At 39.3% G+C, this 25,068-nt stretch overlaps 1 protein-coding gene and 1 long non-coding RNA gene across 3 annotated transcripts in view; one reads left to right on the top strand and one right to left on the bottom strand.

Annotated features, from left to right (window-relative positions):
* Positions 1-6,641: 6,641 nt before the first annotated feature.
* Positions 6,642-25,068, bottom strand: part of sNPF-R (short neuropeptide F receptor) — a 40,525-nt gene continuing 22,098 nt past the window's right edge. For both annotated transcript variants that reach the window (XR_016269645.1, XM_018008582.2), the window contains one exon: positions 6,642-9,185. The gene's annotated coding sequence lies outside the window, so the exon portion shown is untranslated. The remainder of the gene's footprint in view (positions 9,186-25,068) is intronic.
* On the top strand, positions 7,327-11,759 carry LOC149269407 (uncharacterized). The gene is made up of 3 exons (XR_016269647.1): positions 7,327-7,446; positions 10,809-10,828; positions 10,969-11,759. It is a non-coding gene; the product is annotated as an uncharacterized LOC149269407 (long non-coding RNA).

Raw genomic sequence — 25,068 nt, forward strand, 5'->3', positions numbered from 1 at the left:
GGAGCCTTCTTACTTGTTCTATTATGGCCTGTAGCGCATTAGTTGTCAGGCCCAAGGCAATTTATAATAAAATAGAAAACTTTATCGATTATTTCAATATCTGCAAGTTACTGGTAGTTTCAACTAGTTATCCGAATTAGTATTAATTATTGTTTAGTCACCACATGCCCACAGTTTGTCCGTAATTCACTTAGCTAAGTGCCCGGCAGTCAACGTAACTTTTCACTTTAAAAGACATGAATGCAGAATCTTAATTAGTTAAAGTCTTTAGCTAATACTTGTTGTCAAAGTTGTAATTGCAGCATGACAGCCAGCTCCATCCCCAGCCATAGATGTGCATCTAATCGAACGAAATTCCATTGACTACAGTCAATTGAAAAGTTTTCCATTTTCACGTTCTTGTTTTCTACTTCTTTTTCCCTCTTTGCTTTTACTTAGGTTTAATCCATCGACTATATATCGCCTAACTTGCCACAACTTTGCTTCCTTTCTTATTCCTCCTCTCCTGTTTTTGAGTGACATTTTTCGCACCAAAACTTTTGTTCAACGCAACTTCAACAAGGTTTCCCCCTCCTCTTCTCCTTACTACTGTTGTTGCTGCTGCTGTAAGTCATTTTGGTTAAGTGGTTTTACGCGCTTTTCGCACTTGCGAAACAGTTCAACAAAGTTCAGCTGTTGACTCGCTGTTTACATGTGCAAAATTTCTTATTTGATGAAAATAATTTCACACCATCAAACTGAGAATTCAAAAGGAAAATGAGAAAAGGGTATATAGGTTTTTATAGAAATCAAACTATGTCAACTGAGCTAACCATGTTAACCTTCCCCATTCACAAAAGCTCAACAGCTTTCACAGCTTGTGTGCTAAAGGCTGATCGCAGCTTTGGTTTATAATTTATGCAGTCGACTCGGTTGCGAAATTCTGATTTTATAATGAATATAATAATGACTTGGAGGTCTTGAACGGGTATTGTGCAGTAAGCTCCAGCTGACTGCCAGGTGCTTGTTTGCACATCTGACAATTATATATACAAATATTCAGCAACATATTCCCCTAGGCACGGCTGCCTTTGGTTTATGTAACGTTTTGTGAAATGAGAAATTTGCGAGAAAATTTGGCATTAACTCTTAAAGGAAACCGAGGAGGTTGAAATTTTTGGTACACTAAAGGTAAACTAAATCAGAACTTTGGTAAATTTATTTTAACGATTGCCCCACACACAATTTTTACTAATATTTAACATAACGTTAACAGCACTCGAATGTCAAATAGAGGCGAAGGCAGAATATTTAAATGAGATGAGTAGTAAGTGTAGGGTATTTGATATGGCATCCGCCTATACGTATAGACCAACTAGAGCACACGTTCATTTCCTTTACTTAGTTTAAATAATGAGCTTATTGAGTTTACAAATAAATTAAGGAAAATCCTAGAATTTCTTCTTACCTATTTGCATTATCTTTAAAGTCCTTTCGGTATTTGCTTCGACTGTAACTTTAGCTCGGCATTAAATCCTGTGGCCCGCAGTGATATCCCGCTGAAAACGATGCCAGTGGGCGTGCCACAGGAATTGCAAGAAACCAGGGAAAAGCAAATGGAGACACATATTTTAAAGCTTCAGCTGGAAGCAGAGAGCCCAGCCACAGAGTCGCACACACATAATGGCCATTTGTTTGGACCAGTGTGTGGTTATGGCTCGGAACGCTTTGGCACAATCAACTACTGAGTTGGCAATTTTTTGGAGCTGGCTAACAAACCTTTTGGTAACCCCAAACCTAACGGGCGGAACTAAGGTAACCAAACCAGAGACCCACCACACACACACACACTCCCTCTCTCCCTCCCTCTCTCTCTCTCTTTCTCTCTCTCACTGTGCGTCTGTTTCTGATGTCTGCATTTGGGTTGTCTAACGTATGATGCTGTTATGGTTTCCGGTCTAAAGAAAAATTGTAATGTACTCAGTTGGACGACTGGCAGCTGCGCCTCGGCACGGGCCCCACATGAGTTACGGTCGCACATTCGTAATGATTATGTTGCAGCAGCTACCGGCAGACAGCTAGTCGCCTACCTGAACATAGAGAGAGGGAGAGAAAGAGAGAGAGAGAGAGAGAGAGAGAGAGAGAGGTGAGGCACATTTTCTCTTTTGGGGCATTCAATTAGAAACCAAAGTTGGCGCACCCAAAGGACTTGGCCCGGTCCAAAAACTGTTTATTAATTTCGCCTTAAATTTTCATAGCTCTGCCGTTGCCATGGCGGCATCCACATAAGTCTGACTGCAGGCATTGCTGCGCGTTACTTGGCTACATGGCACAGAAGACAATCAGCCGTCTGATTGCGGCCAAGAGCGTACAAGGCCAACCGCATGACCTTGCGGCCAGTAACCAAAATATTCTTAGCACTTTGTCTGTGCCTACGTGAATTTGAAATTGCAAATCTGATTTGCTTCTGCGAAACGGACTCGTTGAAGCTCACTGTTGTCTCGCCAGGGATGGACTTCAAGTTGCCCAAACGAACGAGGGCAATTGAATTAAAGCGCATGCAGTGCGTCCACATAATTTATACGAAATCCACTTAGCAGCAACCACTCTGCGGCTTGTGCCACGATTTTAGGCCTGATTGCGTAATTGTCCAAATTACTGACTGTGCAGCGGTTGCATTGTGGCAAGCCACTGTCATGCGTATTGACTACATGTTAATCCGAATTATCACAAATTACAGCGGCAACATTTAAGGGGCGCATGAGGTGCCTAACAAATAAATGGAATAAATGTATAATGAATGTGAGACTCATTGTCGCTCAAGTCGAGATGCAGCAGAGGCTAATATTTTGTAAAGTATTCCATTTTTGAATGCCTTTTGTAATTTTCGAGAAATTTATTTTGTGACTTTAACGTTGGCAGCGCAGACCCTGTCAATTTGGTAAATTGCATCAATTATTGATTGACCTCTACCTACAGCCCTTTTTTTTTTTTTTATTATTTTCTTTATATTTTTTGTTGCTGTTTGCGCTCAACTCAGACAAGTCTCCCCAGCGAGTGCTCGGAATTTGTCAAGCCTTTGTCCGTCAATTCAATATCCAATAACAAATACAATAAGGCTGACATTTCACTGCAATCAATTCGGTCAAATGGCCCACCACGCTCGTTGGCCACTCTCCATTCAAGTGAGGGCCGAGACGCCAACAGCCAACAGCCAACAGTCAACAGCCAACTGCCAAATGCGAAATACAAAATACGAAATGCAAAATGCCAAATGCCAGACGCCACTCGCTTATTCCAAGCGAATTTCAAGTATTTTATATATTTATTGTTTGCTCTTCTGACATCTTGAATAAATCAAGCAAAATACTATATATTGGCGTTTGACAACTTTTAGTCATCATTTGGAAATGTAGTAAAATGTAAATTGAGCTGAATATATATAGAAATATGATTGATTTTTATAATATTTTTGATTGCATAAGTTCCATGAAATTATAAAGCAACCAGTTTGTAATTATTTATACAAGAGATATATATCCATGAGCAGGCTTGTATATAGAAAAATCGACTATGTAAATTTTCAAAAATGATAAAGCGACTATTTTTTTTTTTTAATTATTGTTAATTATTTTTCTCAGAACTCTACATACCCTTAGTCATAAAAAAACAATGCAAAGCCAACTTGAAACGATTCTGTTGTAATCAAGCGAGCCACAATATCTTTTCACATATGCCTTCAACGAAAGCAACTCACACACACAGAGACCCACACAGACACATTTTTACAGTCATTAGTCGAATGACATGCACATTGTCCAGGCAGTGCTTAAATCTGCATTTAAATGGCCATTAAAATAAAGTCAAATAAACCTTATCGACTGCTAAATACCCTTTAGCCATGACAATTTGATTGGGCTTCAATTGGTCAAGCGTTTACTCCGCTCATTACGCTCATTATAAATTCATTTCACACATTAAAGTTGCATTTTTTACTCAGTGGCCACCACACACACATCCACATAAGTCTCAAGAGTGTGTGTCTGCATGTGTGTTTGTGTGGTGCGCATGTGGTTGCCCTAACTTTGCGGCCATAAAAAATTGTCATTAGCATGTCATGAATACCAAAAAAAGAAAAAAGAAGAAGAAGAAAACCAAAATGTAGAGAGGATACCACATGCGAGACTTTTGTGGTTGGCAAAAAAATGAGAAAGACTCTCTCAAAGACTCTGCTCGAGTTGAAGTTGCCGCAGATCGGATACAATTTATATTTATTTACGGACAACCCAAACAATAACAAACATAAATCAAATAATTTGAAAGGGCTAGCCAATATTATTCCTACACACTCTCAGATAAATATCCTTTGCGATGTCAGCACATTAATTCCCGCATCTCTGAGGGACGCAGGGGCGCTTAAGCGTGCTTAGGTTGAAACTTGCTTAAAGAGTCAAGCTGTTGAGTTATGTGACTTGAATTAATTTCATAATTATTTCATACAAGTTGACAAAGTTTCGCCTTTCGCTTTCTTTCTGACTTTCCCGTCTCTCATGTCATTTGCGAAACTTTCTTACTTTCCGCCCTCAAACTTTGGCCATTTGGAGCATTACGCATACGCCCCGTGTCGAGCGTTGTCAAAAGTTCCTGGAATGCCAGCACTTTAATTGAAAGTAAAACAAAAAATAACTCGGCCCACCTCAACATGAGCCGAATTACTTGTTGCTTCGCTCTTTGGGGACTGCTCCATTCGCCCCTGCAGATGCAGTCGGCCCAGTGTATTTGGCCGTAAATTATCAAGTGACAAATCGCTTCTCCTATGTGTTCTGCCACTTGTTTGTTTGCTCTGCAAACCCACAAACACAACAACAACAACAACACACAAAAATACACAGTAGACAATGACTACATCGAGCACATTTAGCACGCAACAATCGACACATGTGGCATCCACAAATGACTTGAATGGAGTGCGGAAATGTTCAACAGAGTGCGAAAGTTGCAAGACAATTGCCTAATTGACACAGCCTGCTAATCGTTTGCCAACTGTAAATATGCTTTGAATACAGACAGACATTTCTTCTGTCATATATATATGCCGCAGTTCCTTAAACGATATTAGATTGGAATCAAATATTCTTTCAAAAGTTGTTATGAAATCAAGCATGTGGAAAGTATTCCTGCTGTAATCATTTCATTGACTAAAAGCTATTTGAGTTTAAGCTAAGCCAGAGTTCGTGATATGAAGTACGCGCCCCACCACTGGGAATATGGGAAACTTTATGCCGATTGCTTTTATTACAACAACTCCCCGTGGGCTGTCTGGTTGACTGAAGGCAAACAAAAACTGTGTGATCTAATGTATTTAGGGGCGTAATACGCAGTAAGTCCCCATCCACTAAATAGGCACTTGACATTTTTGAAAAGTTCTATCCCTTCGAGGAATGTCCGAAATACAAATCATGAAGAGATGGTGAATCGCTGCTTTATAATTACTATATATATAATATAAATATATACATACATATATTTATTTATTTATTCACTCTTTAAAAAATGCTTTTCACATACTAACCGCAGTCAGACAAGCCTTAAAATTTATTTCAATTCAATTCATTTTGTAGGTGTAAAAGAAAATATGCAATTTATTTTATCTGAATTTTATTTCTTTTGGAAATGCTTTTACTGTAACAAAGTAAGCAACAAATACAATTGGGAATACAATTTAAATGAATAAATTGTTTCCAGAGTCTCTCTCTCTCTCTCTCTTGAGACTCTTAAATGTCCCTTCAATATCTTTGTTTGATCTAAGCTAAATTTCATTTGATTGTCTTTGAAACAGAAATAATGAAATATATATAATGAAAATGTAAATTATAAAATTTTAATATGAATTATATATATAATTTTCATTAGAATGAAAATAAATGGTAATTGCATTCACTGAAAATTGTCAAAATTCTTATGTTAGGTATATAGGACAAAAAATTTAAGTGATTAAATTATATCGAAATCAAATCCAACTCTCTAACAGTGTTAATAAATGAATACTTTCTCACTTTGATGGTGTTTAGTTTATTCTTCTGAGTTTGTGCTTTCATACCACGACTCATGCTGAATTTGTAAGCGTCAGCCTTGGTATATTTTATATGGAAGTGTTTGTTCCCTTAGCTACAAGTCACTAACGCTTAACTAGCCGAATAAGTCTGCCCATTTAACCGCTTAAGTTATTTAATATGGCTTGGCCTTCATCTCACCTCACTCAGCTGTTCTTCATGGTGCATTTCTCAGTGTATAAAATGATATAAACCGCAAAGTAAACAGTCTCTGACTATCAGTATTTACTTATATTTTCCTAGAAACGTGTTCATTACTGATATGAATCGATTTAAGTTTGGTATGCGCCATTAAATGCGTATTCGTTGCGCAGTTTGACAAGCAAATAAAATGCCTGAATTTTTTAAATGATTGGCTGAGTCAACAGTAGCGAAAAATCAAACATCAGAAAAACCACATATTTATGCATTTTTTATTCAACATTCATTATTTATTAAATATTTCATTTAATTCAAATTTAAAACGCATTCTGTATTCGCCGTTGAAATTGAAATTAAAATTAAAACATGTATTTAATTGGTTTCCATTGATAACTAAATCAATTGTAATACTCTTCTGTGACGGCTTCTTTTGGTTTTTGTTTTTTACTCTTCGCTTAACAATTCCAATTAGTAAATTAATACAAACACATTTACTTGTATATACATTCATATATATAGTTGTATATATATATTCATATTTGTATATTTGCCAATTGAAATCTAATTTCATTCGTTATTCGACTTTATGCTTGTGGTTTAGTTCAATTTAAAACATTTTAATTTGCATATTGTTATGCACAATTAATTAATACGAGTTGCTCTTGGCAATAGAAATTGATTTTCGATTTTTTAATTTATATATATTTTATTTAATATTTAGCTTAGATTTTGTATACTTTATTTACCTTGTCAATGTTTAACATACAACAAACATTCATATAGTATTTGATGCTTATCGCGTCTTAGTTCGTTTTAGAAATCCGCCTAAATTACGATCAACTTACAAATTCATTTAAAATTATCAAATTTGCAATTACTTGAATATTTACTTATTTTGTCTGAGACTTTTACTTATGAGTCTTTCACATAGTTTTCTACACATATACACATACACACTAGACATATGTTTGTTCTATAGCTTAGTTTGTCTTCAACTTAGCCTAGTGTTAAGTATTTTAAAATGTTCCTTAACTGAGTTTTACAGTTAACACAAACCTTATGAAATAAGTTCTCATTGAAATAGTTTTCCATTTCAATACTTGGCCTAAGTCTATTACAATTAAAATATTTATATATTTGGCTTCATTTACTTTTCGATAAAAATTCACTTGGGATTTCCATTGAAACCCCCGCTTAGCTGACAAATAATTTCGTGAGTATTCATATATAAATTATCTATTCATAGTCATAGTCATAGTCGTAGTCGTAGTCACATTCAGATGAACCACAGTGCAACATTTCACATGTCAACATGGCATTCGTCTTGCTTATGCTCTACTCCACTTAACAACTAACACACATTACGTATACGCCGTGCAGCTCTTCACATTTGGCAAACCAAAAGTACACAAAAATCGCTGACATTTTTTTTTTTTTTTTTTGAAAGCTTCATTTGCAGGACATGCAGCAGATGTGGCTTGAGTTGCAGAAAAACAATTTGAGAGTATAATTGTCTGTCATCGTCGGCAACATGGCCTGACATCAACTTTCAAAAAAACTGGGGCTCATGGTCAACAGGACTTTGAATACTTTTGGTTATTCGCCTCGACTCCACTCCACTCCACTCCACTTCCCCTCCACCTCCACGTCAATTGCAGCATTCGAGACTTGTTTTGCAGCTCGAAATGTGCAATTTACTAGTATGCTAAATTATATTATACCTTGCAAGCGTGTCGAACAGCTTTACTCCTAGAACTAAGTTAGCTTAGACATCTGGGTTAATTAGTTTCTCAGAGTGTGTGGGAGAGGGTAAGGGGAGGGGCTTACGTTGCTATAATATAATATTGAAATACACATCGAAATAACGACTAGTTGTTGTTGACTATATCTAAGAGTTTTCACTTGCTTTGCATGGCGACTGCTTGTGAGTGCGACCGTCTCCTTGAGGAAAGATTTGGGAACTGAGATGGAATATTGACTCGATCTGAGATAGCCGAGACTCTTTAATCTCTCTGCCAGCACTAAGTTAAATTTCAATTAATTGTCTTTGAAACATCCAGAAGAATGCTGTCTCGTTCCATTTCGCCTATTCTCCGTCCAGTCGAACGACATTTGCCTCCTCGGGCTGTGGCTGTGGCCTGCGCAAATCCCATCAATGTCAGGCTTAGGCTTACTCTGTTTGGCCAGCCGTTGTTTGCCTTCTTCTCCTTTTTTGTGGGGAATCCTAAGTTGGGTAACTTATTTTCTTAGGGGTTCAGCTATTTACCTTTTGTTGTGGTTTTTGTTTTTTACGCAGAAAGCCAAACGTCTGCGTTGACAGATTTCCGCGCAATTGGTGAATTTTCATTTCACCAACAACAGAATGTGGAAAAGTGGAAATCAAAATAAAAGAGGAAAATCGTGCGACAGTTATGCACAAATTTGAAATTGAAATGGAAGTGACGCATAGCGGCCAACCGAAAGGGATGCCAGCATTTTAATGTATTCTCTGGGCTCCCTGCAAGGCAGGGAACAACTGTAAACAGCGAGGTAACCGAGGAGCTATATATATACATATACATATATCTATGTATATGTATGTGCAATGGAGTATATTTAGAATTGGTTGTTAACGCCTTTGGGGCCTGCCTAGATGACACGCAGACTGCCGCACTCGGCGCACTTAGAGACTTGATATCAACGATTTGAGAAGCTGCTTGAGCCAATTGCTTGGGGGCTCTGCTCCTTGTTCCCCGTGCTCTGCTCTCTGTCCTGCGTTCTCTGTTCCAGCGCAGCAATTTTCGCATCGTTGTCACTTTATTTGGCATTTATCAGCACTTTTCGCGCCGCACAATAGGGCTACAGCCACACCCACTCGCCAAGGCGCCCATGCTCCGGCATTTTAGTTTATGCCACATTCCCAGGCAATTCGCTGTCCTCGCGTTTCTCTGCCTAGAAATGTGTTTCGAAAATCTGAAAAAAGGGAGGGAGAGAAGAAATAAAATACTTTAACATATTTATGCATATTGATTCGAGTTTACATAAGCAATAAATTGGATTACATCAATTTTACAAATTCAGGGCACCTCATTCATTGAATATGTCAGTACATATAGATATGGCTGCCAATTTGGCTAACAAAGCGCCTTAGAGCCAAATGCATTTTGCTGGCAACTCCCAACACCTCTGACCACATCCCGCCATCAGCTGGCCCATATATCTGGCCGCATAATTTTGCGCCCGGCGTCGACTTGATGACCATGTCATGGCGTGTTAATCACCATTGCCAAGGCCAAAGGCAAATGAGCAGCAGACGAATGAGTGAATAAAAATATTTCCAACGGACGCGCCCACACTGGGGTCGGACAGCACCCGCTGGCTGCAATTAGCATTAGCCACTTGTTGCAGCTTGCTCGAGGTCATGGCCATGGCCATGGGCGCTCCTCTTAGTCTCCTCATTGTTTCTCCACCCTGACTCTTAATAAACTAATATTACTTATACGCAGCATTGACATTCCGCAGCGAAGCTTATTAAAATTATAATTACAGCCCATAATTTAACGGTTTTATTACCAGCTTGTACTTACAAAGCAGACAAACCGATGTAGACAAAGAAAAACAAATATACCATTTCAATAAAATGTGATGAGTTAGTTGGAAGGTAGGGCTATTATTATATGAAGTAGTTGGCAGTAAGTTGGAATATTTTTTTTTTTTTTTATTTTAATATTTTTTCTTTGTAAATATGTGAAAATATTGTTAAAATAAATTGCTATTCACAAAACCAAAAGCTATTTTATATATACCAGAGATTTGTTTGATTAACATTAAATGTTATCATAACATAAGTTTGAGAAACTGTTAAGCACACTTAGCGGAGGAAAGAAAAGAACGAGCCAATGAGAACAGACAACATGCATTCATTTTTCTGTTACTGCAAAGAGAGAGGTGTAAGAGCGAGAGAGAAGCCACAGCTGTTGTTCGATCTAACAGATCACTGTTATAAGACTCAATACTGAATCGTGTTGTTGAAGATCACAGAGACAGTGCGAGAGAGTAAAGTTGTGGCTGCATACATATAAAAAAGAAGAGGCGATACAACTTTATCACTCGCTGCGTTGTAAGCTTAATTTAATGAAATAAAATAGAGAATGCTATATAAAATGCTGTTAAATCATTTGGTAAATTCTTTATATTTATTAGTGTGTCAGAAAATTTATTAGCCCTATTTTATTATTCTATGACAATAGCTCTATTAAACAATGAAATATATAAAATAAGTACTGAACAAAAATATTAAATAAATAAACAAATATAAAAACCTATCTAAAGTTGCTTTCCTTTTCAACATAAATACAATTCAAATTTCTCTTTTCACATTTGTGGCTTTTGTAATAAATATACTTTTATTAAAAATTCTGAATTTGAGCTGTCTTTTCGTTCATAATTAAACATATTTGTCGTCTGCCAAATAACAACCAAATACAATTTCCTTGCTTCGTTACGAACAAGGCAAGATTCTTTAATGAAAATATTTTCTTGATTCTTTCTGTGTCTGTTTTGATTGCATTCCTGGATTTTTAATTTGATTTTCAGCTCCGTTCAGGTGCACACAGGTGAGTTGAGTTTCACAGTTTAATATGCCACATGCCAAAATATTCGGATCAAATTTGTTTTTGTGCTTTGAATTTCTATTAATTCGCGCTTCGATTGAGTTGCCTCCAGCCCTTGCCTAACCTTTGGGTTTCATTTTTAGGCCCGCCCAATGACAGAACAGTTTTGCTGGCATTCAATTAAAACTCATCGAAATGCTGAAAATAATGAGCAAATTCCTGTGCTAATCAAAAATTAATCAAAAACAATATATGTATACGGAAAAAGAGCCGAAGTTTCCGGTTGAATTTTCTTTTTGTATTAAAGTCAATTTGACGAAGCTTTTATTATAATGAACTTTTTGAGAGAGGCAACAGCTTTCATGCTGCTCTTCTACTAAGCAAGGAAGTAACGGGACTTCTGGATGAACAAATATAAATTTTCGTGAATTGCTGCTTGTGAACGCATACATGGAATCTTATATGAGAGAGAGCGCAGGGTCACAGGAAGAGAGCGAGAGAAGAGTAAGAAAAGCACTGATGTTGAGGCGCCTTCTTTTCGTTGATCAAACCTGAACGCAAGCGACCCGAGCAAATACGAGGTGGAATACGACGCACTTTACGAATCGTGTGTGTAGAAAAAGTTCATCTCATCTGTGTAGGGTAATTACTAATTGGTATTAGTTTAGCCAATGAGCCTCATCAAGCTCACACGCAGCTCAAACTTGGCTCAGGCCTCAATAAGTAATCAAATTACGAATGTATTGATTTTAGTTCTTCTTCTTCTGCCTTGCTGTGCGCTTCTTACAACTAGATTTTCCATAACACACACACACACACACATTAACACAGAGACACAAATCTTGTTTTGTCGATTTGGTTTATTGTTTATTTATTGTTTACGATAATTATAATTCAAGCTTTGGCCATAAGGTTGCTGAAGTGAAATTTCAAATATTGTTTATCATTTGCCGGGGCGCCACAGTGCTGAAGTGTAAAATGTTTAGCATTAAAATAAATATTCATTAGGAAATCCCCAATGCGGAGCCTTTAAGGGCGGCCCACAACCCACATTAAGGCGACCCGAACGGCTCCACCGTTGATAATTGAAATAAAATTTCAGCCAGCCAGCCACAACTAGCAAATAAGCAATGTGGAACTGAGCTCCAGAACAAAGGTAAACTTTGCCTTGAGCCTTCTATGGAATTCGGTCTTTTAGCCGCCTTTTGCACAGAGTGCAGAGTGCTGGAACGGGATCCGGGCAACTACCTTTAATGCCACTTTATTAAGTATTCATTATTGTCAACTTGGCTCGTGGGTGCGGGCACTGCGGGCACTGCGGGAATCGAGAGCGAACTGCGAGCATCGGGTGGGTTCTGCGGCAAAGTTGAGTCCGGCCGAGCCGAACCCAACCCGTGAGCGAGAATTGACCCAGCTGGGCGTGCGAGCTCGTGCAGCCTTAAGGAAGGTGTGTTGCGGTACTTTGAGATGAGAGGAACTACATCTGTGAGGTGGAACATTAATTGCCAGCGGCACATTGATGTTTATGTAATTAATTTTAATTGCAGTACTTTTCTCCAGCTCGGCTCGGGCGCCAAAAGTTTCGGTTTATTGTTTTGTTGTTGTTCTGTTTGCTCTTTCACAGTTTTATTAGTAGGCGACATTTGTTTTCATGCTGACATTTGACAAAGTGCTCGCCGCTAACAGCCCAGCAAAATCAATAATAACAGCAATAAAATATTTAGCTACATCGCCGCACAAAACACAACACACAACACATGGCACACAGCGCAATAAATAAATCATTAACCATGTGAGTAAATAAAACGAAGCTAAGAAACATTTAACAACTACAAAGCATGACTTTGATACACCGTGAGCACTGTAGCTGCCTCCATTGTATTTGCTCGACAAATAACAAAGAGCGGCCCAACGGGCGTATACGCAATAACTAAATTATTGCGCATACGCTTCAGGACAATGGAAGCAAAGCAGTCATTGTGCGAGCTCGTAAGTAGAGCAGCTGAGAGGAGCCTTTAAGCATGACTTTCGTATATCCTGGAATTGAAAGAGCAAACATGAGCTCAGGTATCATAACTATACGATACCCTGTACATTTGAAATTTCTGTATTTGCAAGAAATGCTAAATACTACATAAATACAAATACTTACAACAAAATACTAAATTAGGCTAAACGGCCAACAAGTATAACAATTAGAAGAACAAATATAATAATTAAAAGATGCATCCATCTGTGTGTATCTTTCATAATTTAGTTGATCCGGCATCACATATTTTCTTTGTTTAACTATATATTTCATTAGGTGCAAAATATACTAAATACTAAATACTGAATAAGACTAAACAGCTAATAAGTTGAAGAGGCTTAGTTGATCCACTTTTAACTACTTATCCTTTTCAAATTGGATTTTTTAAATTCCGCACCACCTACTTTTTTTGTATTACAATATATACTAAATGAATACTAGATTGGGCTGGACAGTTAATGCGTTTATGATAATTAATAGATCAACTTTCTTTTCATGATTCATTTCTGTGTTCCTGAACCACCTACTCCATTGCCTCATAGTATATTTCTTTAATTACTATAAATACTAGTGAATAAATAAACGCAATTAATACTAAATAGTATATACTAAATTAATTTCGACAGCTAATGAGTTTTTGGCAATTAGTAGATCTATCTATCTATCTGTCTCTTTCTATGTGCTCCATTCATGAGTTTCTTCTTTGATCCTTAGCCAGGATTGCGGCAGTGCCAGGCCGTCAGTTAGCTGGCCTAAATTTACTGTCTATTAGGCGGCTCATCTTTAACTTTGCTTTATGGCGCCGAGCGGGCCGGGAATGGCCTTTAAGTTGCCTCAATTAGCGGCCGGCCATGGACAAGCTGTTTCTGCGTGGGCGGCATTTGGCCAAAAGGACTCTCGGGCCAAAGCACGGCACATGCAGACAGGACATGCACAACCTGCGGACGTGTTGGCGAATGTTCATTTTAATGAATCGCATGCTAAATATAGTGAGCAGCAGGCGCCATGCCAAAATAAATGAGTTGCTAATTGGGCTGACGGACGGACGGACACACTTACACACACATACACACACACAAATAAGTAAATAAAAAGGAAAGGCACTTGAAATGAAAATATATCCCAGAAGCCCGAGCTGATAGCCAGGTTGGACTATCAGCAGGCAGGGATCTGTTAGCTGGACGTGTGACATCATCCGTTAGATGTTATTAACAAACTCTAAAATTCTGTCATCGCTTTTTATTTTTAAATTATGCGCGCACAACGAAATAATTATAGAAAGTGCGCGAGCAAAAAGCCATTTAAATATTACAAATGCAAAGTACAGCAGAACATTTAACACTCACGCACACCCGCACCCACACCCACACACACATTTAGAGAGTATGCAATGAAATTTAATGAGTTAAAAAGATGTCGCTTTAATGCATAAAGGACGGCCGGAAGTAGACAATGGGCTAAGCCCCAGCCTCAGCTCGGCTCAGGAAAGTAAACTGATGTATTTTTAATTGTTGCATATATTACCATAGATTTAAATTACATCATGGCACCCATGAGGCAGCCAAATTATGTTTAAGTGTGTATGTGGGTGAGTTGGTGTGTGTGTGTGTGGGTGCGCCCACGCAAAGGCGAAAGTTCAACCAGATCCTCGAATAACTTGGCAAGTTAATGAGTGCGCAAGCACGCCTGGCACATTATAGATATGTGTATGTATACATAGTACCGTTAACATTTGCATTAAGAATATATATATGTATATATGCATCCATACTTCATGCTTCTCTTGAAATATTCTAATATCAATTCTAACTTACGAAACTAAATATTCTATTTGCTTTACTGCACTTTTGCAGCTATTTCAATTCTTATGCTCAGCGTGCCTGGCGAGTTCATTAAAGTGTAGTCTCACTGTATTTACATAAATGTATATTCCGGGCAGCGCAAATGCAAATATTTGTTGTGCTTGTGACAACAGAGCAGACAGGCAAAAAGGCTTCAACAGGCGCCAGCTCTCCCGCCGTGGATTGGGCTCGATGGCTCGATGGGAGACCTTTTTTTTGCTGTTGTTTGTTGTTGTTTTGCTTTGTTTTGTTGTCAGCTCGAAATTATTTCATATCAAGTTTCAAATGCTCGTCAGCTGCGAGTGAGATAGCATTATTTACTAATTAATATATAGCTCCTGCTGCTGAAGACTTTATCTGCTCGACCTAGATCAATGAATTTTATCTTTCCATCAGCACGAATTGAAATCAATCGATTTTTGAGATTCCACATGCCACAGCTGAAAAGTTTTCTACGTGAACTCAGTTGATTGAGTTATTTGGCAAATGCACATATGACTGTATTTTCTGCTTTGCTGCATAGATATTTGACGACTCCGCATGCCTTATCACCGCCGTACTATGCGATTCTCATTAAGTCAACACAGCTGCAGAGATTTTCCTGCTTGGATTTGATGTGGCGCATAAACAAATAATGCTCTCAGTCTTTTGCCCAGGCTAGATTTGCTTTTTGCAACGTTGTGGGATAGCAAAAACTGAAAAAATGACTCTTCCGTGCGATTTTCATGAACTCAACTATGTGGGTCTGCTTGCTTGTGCTCTTCAGTTGTGGTGTAATAAATCTTCTCCTTCACCCTCTCTTTTTCTTTCTCTCTCTGTCACTCTCTATGTCGCTTTTTGTGATTTCCCTAATCCTCTCTCTACCTCGTCTTATTTACATAACCGTCTGTGTGGCCTCTCGTTTGTAAGCCGCTTTGGGCTAAACATTCATTCACATGTTTAGGACTGGCTTAGGCCAAGAGTAATTCATATAAATATTATATTTAAAGGAACAAATTCGCAAAGGGAAAATGCTGTTTGCCAGCTCACATGATTTTCAGATGCAAGGGAAAATCTGAAAAATTTCAAGTACTACATAACTGTCCGGCAGCGGAACAGCGGGACAGTTGGGAAAAACTTCATTTATTTGCGCATTCCATTACTTATAAGGGCCGGCGCTTAATTTGGTTGCCCTGCCAAGAAAAATGATGAGCAATTGCCCGGCGCTATCCAGGGAGCTCTGTGAACTTGAACCTCGTGAGAACTACTTCTCGCTTTCCGCTTTGTCTCTCTCCGCTGTCCGCAGTCTTGTAGTCCTTGCTCTGGTTGTCACCGCTGGAGCCGCTGAGACATTTGAGTTCATAAATTGCGAATGGCCCTAGTCGCTTATGTGTTTAAATTATGTAGCATTATTCAAAATATTAACTTCAATTCACACAGGAACATCTCAAAGACAGGCTGCTGGCTCCTGCCTGCTGCTCCTGTCTCGGGGCCTGTCTTCACACGCTCGCATATTTTAAACAACATTAAATTCCTCGTTTCTAAACAAGTACATCTCTTTTGCTATATTTTGTGAAAATTATCACAAACTCACACTCCAGCTGCTCCAGCTTCTCCAGCTGCTCCGGCTGCTCCGGCTGCTCCATTTGCCCTGGCCGACCCTGTTTAGACCCTCGCTGCGGTCTGTTTGAGAGTTTATAAAATAAAATTAATTTGGCTGCGGCATGCGTACAGTGCGTATTAATGTATGTGGACAGGGCGCAAAACCGACATCAGCTCATTACTCAAAGAGAGTGCGAGAGGAAGAGTGGAAGAGGGATAGAAAACTGCGAGAATTTCAATTTTAATTCACTCACAGCGATTAAATAATGTATAAGTTACCCAGGCAGGGATTTCATGACAAGATTTGATTGATATGCCAAGCACGTAGATGGGCGGGGCTAAGAGAAGAAGCAAATCATAGCGACAAATCGAACAAGCAGCAGGAAGTGGAGAGAAGAGCCGACAGCCAGATAATATTCAATATATATTATAATGATATTTGTCTCATCAATTACTGCGACTGTGATTGCTGTGAAGTGATTCAAGTTATGCAAATGCTCAGCCAGCCTTTCTTTAAGTAATATGCAAATCTTCAAGTCTAACTCCTTTTTCACATATCCATGCTAACCTGTACCACATTAAAGTCCGCTCAAGTAAATTCGTGTAAAATACATATTTCTGTAGTGAAATCTGCAAACTCAACACTTGTTTGAATTCAACTACGATTTTATATACCCATAATCTTATGCCACATAAAAAGAGAAAGCCAGCTTCATCAAACGCCTCGGAATTGATGTTGTCTGTGGCGCAGGTCCAAAAAAGCAGCGGGAAAAAAAGCCCGCTCGCTCGTAAAATGAATGATTATTTCGCACTCATGTGTGGAATCGCACATCCATTTCTAAGAACCAAAACCGAAACCGAAATCCCGACCCAGTCTCCCTCGAGCCATAATGACATGCAGGTCCTCCACATGTTGACGAGCTGTCGCTCGTAAAACGAAATAAAATAAAATACAAAATAATGCGAGCCAATGGCATAGGAGTGAAGCATAGTTATCAGGGCCCAGGGCAGGGCGGGGCTGGGCAGGGCAGCGCCAGAGCGCTGGCTCTCATGATATCAATCGCAATCGAGCTGCCAACTCTGATTAAAATAATGATAATGTTCACTTCGGTTTTTGTCAACTTTTCTGATTACTTTTTCTTCGTCTTGGCTCTTGCTTCTTGTTGTGCTAAGAGTAAATCACATCTCGGCCAAGAAAGACAGCTGCATTAATTACAGTCAAAAAACAAATAAAAAACGCAATAATGAGATCCACCGACCTACAGTTTTTGCAGGACAGGAAAAGGGCGTGGGCAGTAAGAAGTTAAGTAAATTTTGTCTAAGAGAGAACGTAAAGAAAAGATAGATATTTCCCGAAATTTACAGGGCATAGACTAGTCGCATAAACTTCATAACTCTGTCGCTTTTGTTTGCATGTTTTTTTTTTTTTGTGTAATACCTTGAGGCAGAGTTATGTGTTTACCTGGACCATAAATTATAGGGCGTGCAGCTGCCAGCTTTTCCATATACATATATATATATATATATATATATATATATATGTATATGCTTCTTCTTTTCACTTTTTTACACATTTTTTGTGCGGACACGCCCCAGACAACTGGCCTGCCCTCAAAGGGAATGGGCCCAGCTGCCTTTCTGGCGCATTTATGGTTATATTTTTAAGAACTTTTGTAATGCTCTTTGCCAGAATTCTTTGCCTTCCAACCGAGTTTCTTTCGGTCTTTCGGTCTTTCGACTTCCACGAAAGTTTTCAACTGGCATTTAGCAAAGTAAAAGTTTTTACTACTTTTGCATAGATTTTCTTTGTTCGTTGCAAAAAGCTGATGCACCTCACCATTCACAACTGTTACAGGATATACTGGACCGACGTTCATAAAGCTGCGTACAAAAGGGCTGCAGACATTTCTATTGTATTCGTTTATGATTTATAGGGTATCTCGGTGTCCTGCCACTTGGGCTAATATTGTTTCGCATCATGCTTGAAAATTATGACCACCATGTCGAGAGATGTCTTTGTTTACTTTCTCCCCACTCAGTCTCCTTCAGTTTTTTTCTTGCGCTTTCTTTGCTGCTCGCACATAAATTAAGAAATGACGTTGAAAAAAATAAACACTCAAATGATTGTCGTTGTTGTTGCTGTTGTTATTGTTGTTGTTGTCGCCTAGTCTGACAGCTCATGAAGAGGCCTGCCTTAGCTGGGCAGCTCTGACATGCTCCCGAGTCCCGAACCCGAGCAGTTCAAGCGCCGCCCGCTGACAGGTGTTTCGTGCTTCTACGCAATTACAACGCCTCGATGAGTTGCGCCAGACCCAAAACACACTGAGCGAAAACATTCGACATTGCCAAAAACAGGAATTAAGAGAAAATACTTTTGCCTTAAGATCTTTTTCGGTTTTCAGCTAAACTTAAATAAATGTTTTCTCAGACATTCATAGTGTCAATTAGTCTTTTCTCTCAGTGTATATTCCCTTTGGGTACACCTGTTTACATATTGTCTCCATGGGCCAAGCATTTCCCTCTGATTTTGTATGAACTTTTTATGCTCGCCGCTGCATAATTATTACAGCATGACAAAGCCGAAATCCTTGAGAGAGGCGACGCCTCTGCCTCTGCCTCTGCCTGCGCCACACTCGCTGCCTACGGCCGACGGCCTTAAGTATTCATGCAGGCACGGATTGTGTTAACATTAAGTATCCGTATTATGATTGTAGACGCAAGGGTTTTTTGTTCGCCAGGACGACGAGGCAGATATAAAATTACAAGCAGTCAAATTGGATTTGAAAGGGAAGCTGCACAGGTAGCCCGAGATTGACAAACGCTCTCAAATAAGACTCAAATTTCAATGGAACTTGGAAGAGAAAGCGAATATAATGGATGAGAATGTAAACGTGAATGTGAATAAATGGAATTTAAGGCCCAATTTGGCAAAATAAAATACAACTTAGATAATTATTGGGGAATTTTACACTTTGGAAATTGTTTTGCAGAATGGGCATGAAAAGACTGTAGCCCCGCCCGAATTATAGCCCACTTGTGGGCTATTGCTCAGGCAATTATTAAAAGGCGCTTTTCGTTTCATTTAACTTGTAATTGTTAACTTGGCTATTTCCAGGCAACAGGCAACAGGCAACAGGCAAAGGGCATCAGGCGGCGGGCAATGCATTCAACTGAGCTGAGCTGTGTTGGCCAAGAATTGCCTTTTCAACTTTAATAAGAGCCAAGCCGCAAGCAGTTCGCCAAGTTGCCGACTTCTGCTGCTCGAATCATTAAACACGAAATTTAATTAACTGTTGATAAAGTTGCTAATAAACGCGCATCCGCCTCGCACCCGGCAGCAGAGCCTGTGGCTCATATTAAGTGGCATTAAGCCGTGCTGACAGCACAACTCCAAGAATTCGTAGAACTGTCATCGGGCGTGGGGCGAGGAGCAACGCCCCCGATCCGGCTGCCAATCTGGCGACCCGGCTCTTCTGTGGTCAGTGGTGCGTGCCGTGTGTGCCATGTGTGGTGCTCGGCGGGTCATAAATTATATATAAGCACTCACTATTTATGCTGAACTCTGTTGAACCGAACAATCTTTCACCAGGACTCGCCACGTGCTGACCAATGTTTGCCAGCCGCATCCGCTTTCAGCACACCTGAAGAGCGCACGTGTGGGCAGCGCTGCCACGCCCTACAATTATACGCATTTCTCTTCTCTATACACATATATATTTATATATATTTATTTGTGTGTTTGTATAACTCGATTCGACACTTCTTGCCCAATTTAATTGGGCATAAACGCCGTTCGCTTTTATAGACGTTTCCCATCAATAACACAGCCAGCTGCAACTGCCCATTAAACGTCGTCACGCGCTCTGCACACTTGGCCCGAAGCAAGAAAACAAATATTTTTTCTATAAATTTATTGGAATGTTGATTAACAACTTTTTCTTTGGAAGCTTTAATGTGCTTTAGTTATTATGTTAGCAGAGCTCAACAGTTTTCCTTAAAAAATTTAAAAAGTTTCACCTAAACTTCAGTAGCCGTAGTCAACGAATGAAATCATAAGTATTTAATTCCATAAATTAAAAAAAAAAGCACGCATGAGGCTAAAAAATAAACAAATTAAATTTTGAAGTTTAAAATATTTCTCTTTAAGCGTGAGAAAATCTTAAGGTTTAAGAATCTTTGACTGTTACTTTAAAAAGTTCAATATTTATTTCCTTTTATAGATCACAAATGTTTTCACATCAGGAATTTCTAACAAGAATCTATAATCTATGCTTTAAGAGTGCCAAAAGCTCGCTTGAAGTATTAAAGAGAGCTTTGACTGTTATTCTAAATAAATCCCAAATATTTTCATGTAAACCCCACTTCCAGGAATCTCTATAAGATATCGAGAGACGAGAGATTCTTTTGTCTTTGTGGCATTTTGTTTGGCTAGCTGCGGCATTCAGACCAGTGTGAATTGGCAGCAAGGCGAAATGAAAATTTGGCATTGCTATGAGCTACGTGCCCGGCATACGGATCAACATTTCCCACTTCCTTGGGGCCATGGCAACAGTCGTCATCGGGCACATTTGATGAGTGAGTTAAATGCTTCAGCTGTTTGTTTAATACAAGGAGGATAACAGGAGGAGTACAGGAGGCGATCCCTGGCAGCTCTTCGGCCCGGCATAATCGCTATCCACAGTGCACAGCGAACACGGAATGATGGCCTAAATGAGGGTATCTGTTTTGGCTAGGAGGCGCATTCCCAAATTTATTGTATTTTGGCGTAATTTTTATGATTTATTTATCATCTACTCGTAGCAACTGGGCGAACTTTGGGCCCTGCCCCCCCATTTTATCGAATGAAATTTATGGCCATCAATTTTATTTTGATGTATGCTCCGAGTTTTTGTTTTAAGCGCCCAAACACCAGGGGCATGGCCTTGTGGTTGAGAGAGAGAGAAAAAGAAGAGGAAAAAGCAGTTGGCACAAAACTTTAAGCTCATAAATTCCGTGTGCCATTCGGCAGGTGTTGGCACATGTGGGCAGACAGGTGATGCGGGCTTACCACGTCGTGATAGCGCCCACATCTGCGGAATGCTTTTCTCACCTAATCCTGACCACTTTCAGTCGTGAATGAATTTCCATCGGCCTAATAGTTTCTTACCTATGTTGTTTTTCTCCAGCTCCGTCTAATTGTTTGCTCAACACCTTGGCTAACTTCCTGGCTGACAGAGTGCTCCTAGCCCGAAGCGCTCATTGTTCCCGGCTGCCTCGCTCGTTGGCCATACAACATAATAAAAGCTTGTTAACTTAATTGCTTAATTGGCCTGGCAATGCCTAGGCCAAGGGGGTGAGCGGGAGCGGGGAGCAGAATCAGGTATGCTGGCGAAAGCAGCGCAGCTCTAATGAAAATGTTGTTTTCCCTTTTCACCTCACACATTAGGCTGATTAGACACGGGCAACGGGAATAAAAATAGAGCCATGTGGATATAAGTACATACCGCAGACACAGACACACACGCATACACACACGCATACACACACGCATACACACATGCAGACGCACACATGTTTATGTGGAACGTGTTGAGTTTTACATTACTAAGCTAACTCGAAGCTCACACCCCTTGATAAGTTGTAAAGTTAAAACGGCAATTGCAATTTTATTTAATTATACTCTAATGAAACTTGTGTACTATAGCTAAATGCAGGGTTTAGTTAGCTAATGAATTATTTTTTCAAAGAATAATAAATATATCTCTTTGAATGTATATTCAAATACACATGGAATTTAAAAGAAGCTCCGCCCCTTTAAATTGCCTATTAAATATGTCAAATTACATAAACATGTTAATTTACATTGCCAACACAACTGAAGCTACAAAGCTTTCTATTTAATATGAGTGTAGAACTGTTGTATACATATGTATATAAGTATATGGTCACTCAATAGTGTATCAATACACACGCAAGTTAACATTAAACAGCTTTAAAGCCACCGCATATTCAACTGTTATATACATTCTATATCTATGCAAACAAAAGAGACCACTGCTGTGCACTGTTGTCTTTTAACAGTGCTGCTAAATTATGCTGGCTGACTTCCTGTTAAGCTAATATGCATATATGTTAAGTAACATTTAAGACTGTGATAAACATAAATGGCTTACGCTACTTTTTATGTTAAATACAAATTCGTCTGCTCTGCAACTAACAAATGATAACATCTCATTACATAAACGATATTTTCATATATTTATATACCTAATATATTATACAGAGTAGTTCATAGTGCCACTATCACTGCGCACACACACTTGTCATTTAGTTAAGAACAGAGATTTGCCCTTTAATGCCAGGCTGTCGTACATACGTAACTACTCTGAGTCTCTGAGACAGCTGCTGTTGTTGCGCTATCGATTACAGTTTCTGCTAAGCCAGTCACCCCGCACAGGCAGGCGCACATGAGAGACAACCAATGGCCAACGTCAATTAGACATTTGCCATTTGCCATTTACCATTCGCCATTTGGCATCGGGAACTTCATTAATCGCTTTTATTTCCCTCAACTGGCAGACTGTCGGGCTGTCAGTCAGCCTGGCTGATGCACCAGCTGTCGTCAGCATCAATCCGTTTTAGCTAATACACATATTGATGTGAATGCTGGAAAATATAAACGTGTTTCATTACATGCACGCACACATACACGCAGAGATGTACGCCTGACACTAGCCAAATGAAACACATGTTCCATGCCATGATGTAGCCGAATTTAAGAACTGAACTCGGATCGCTTAGGGCAATCATTTTATTTTATGGCCAAAGATTTACGCTGTGACTGTAAGTACATATTGAAATTATATTATGTACATATGGCTGAGTATGTATGTATGTGTGTGTGTGGGTGTTTGATAAGCAGCCAACGACCTTCTTATTGTTGCCATTAAATTCACACACACACTCACACACACACACTCATAATGTGTGTGGCGGAGGCGTGGCGCATTATGCTTGATTTTTATATGCAACGATTTATTGTAGTATTGGTTTAATCAGGCTCTTTCGATTTTACAGCGCACTTGGGCACTTTTAGTGTGATTGATTGACATGGGCAAAACGTTTCGCTTTTAGTAAATATTAAAGCTCCACAGCAGCAGCAGCCAAATTCAAATTGCTTTTGCATGGATATCTTGTATAATTTAAATAAACATCTGAATTCAATATGCGAGAGGTCAAACTGAACTTTAACATTCAAAATACCAATTGGACATTTCAGAGTGCTATGTATGTATATCGATGCCACAATGCAGCAACTTTTACACTAAATGTTGGACTTTAGCTTATCAGCAACAGCAACAGCAGCAGTAACAGCAGGAGTAACAGCAACAGCAGCACTAACAGCAGCATTGTGAGGCGCATAACTGATGGCATTCCGAGACTCAAACAAACGCGCAACATCAGTAAAAGTATTTTTTTTAAATGTAGAAATATGATCACAATTGTAAAGTTGGCATTCTAAAGAGTCAACTTGCTCGGGTCCCCTCCAACTGGGCGAGTTCGGTGGCATTTGCCATTCACAGCAACCAGACAGCAAACAACAAAATACAATTTAGTTGTAAAAAAGTTTAGCACTAACTCGCTCTGGCAAACTTGTTTACAGAGACAGCGAACTGCAGGATGATTTAGGAGAGGGGGGAGAGGTGATGGCATCTGCCTGCCAGCTGCTTCAAGAACTCCCACAACGAGCTCAAACTTTTTCCGACTCCGTCTGATGCCAGTCCGGGTCCGACAATTGCCGTGCGCAATTCCAGCTGCAGTAGTTGCAGTCCTCATGCATAATGCATCAATTGTGCTGCTGGCGCCCGAGACGGGACCATCAACTATATCACTTACCATTCAGTCACCAGCACGCCGTGATTCCACTGTTTAGGAGCACAGTATGTGAGTATGTGTGTATGTGTGTGCATTTGAATACAAGTATTCAAGGTATTCTTTTTGTTTTTTTTTGTTTTATTTTATGCCAAGCCGTGCATTCAGCTTATTTACTCACACACTCACACCCGCACACCGACACACATCATGCTGCCAACGGGTAATTAGAATCTGGGTAAGATAGTAGTGTGTGCCACTACTAAATGCGACCCGACTGAATAATTCATAAATTAAAGGCCTCTCGGACAAGAGCTCTGAAATTGCGTTCATATGCTTAGTTCATTCCTGTCTGTCTGCCTGTCTGTCTGGCTTCAAAGCCAACCGCAAACATGGCCAAAATGTAAACAACAACAACAACAGCAGCAGCAGCAGCAACAACAACAACAAGAAGACCCTTTCATTTCTATATGAGTATGTATGCATTTAGATTTTAAGTGTGAGCGAGTCAGATAATAGGGAGATTTGAAGGAACATGTTTGCACAGGCAACGACCCATGCTAAACTCTGCTTGATTTACTAGAAAACAGTTGCCGAATTTCTTTATGTGAAAACATTTCAATTCTGTCAGCAAGTCTGAGGTCTTTAGAAACCCAATCAAGTGTTTAATCGATATGCCAAAGAATATAATTTAATGACAAGTCCTATAGATGTCTAGCTAGGCAGCTCCAAGGCGACAAGTCAAACAAATGAAATGAAGCCAACACAACATAGATAGCATATTTAATGCCAGACATGAGCTATGTTTTACTATAATTTTGTTATACCTCTAACTCACCACCTTTAACCTCTGACAACTCAAATTTTATAGACTTAATAGAATTTATATCAACGTTGCCTGTTACTGCTGCTATCGCTGCTTCTGTTACTGTTGCTGCTTG

This window comes from Drosophila arizonae, chromosome 4 (assembly GCF_054131065.1).
Source record: "Drosophila arizonae isolate 15081-1271.41 chromosome 4, UAZ_ARI_1.0, whole genome shotgun sequence".
In the NCBI taxonomy this organism is placed as follows: Eukaryota; Metazoa; Arthropoda; class Insecta; order Diptera; family Drosophilidae; genus Drosophila; species Drosophila arizonae.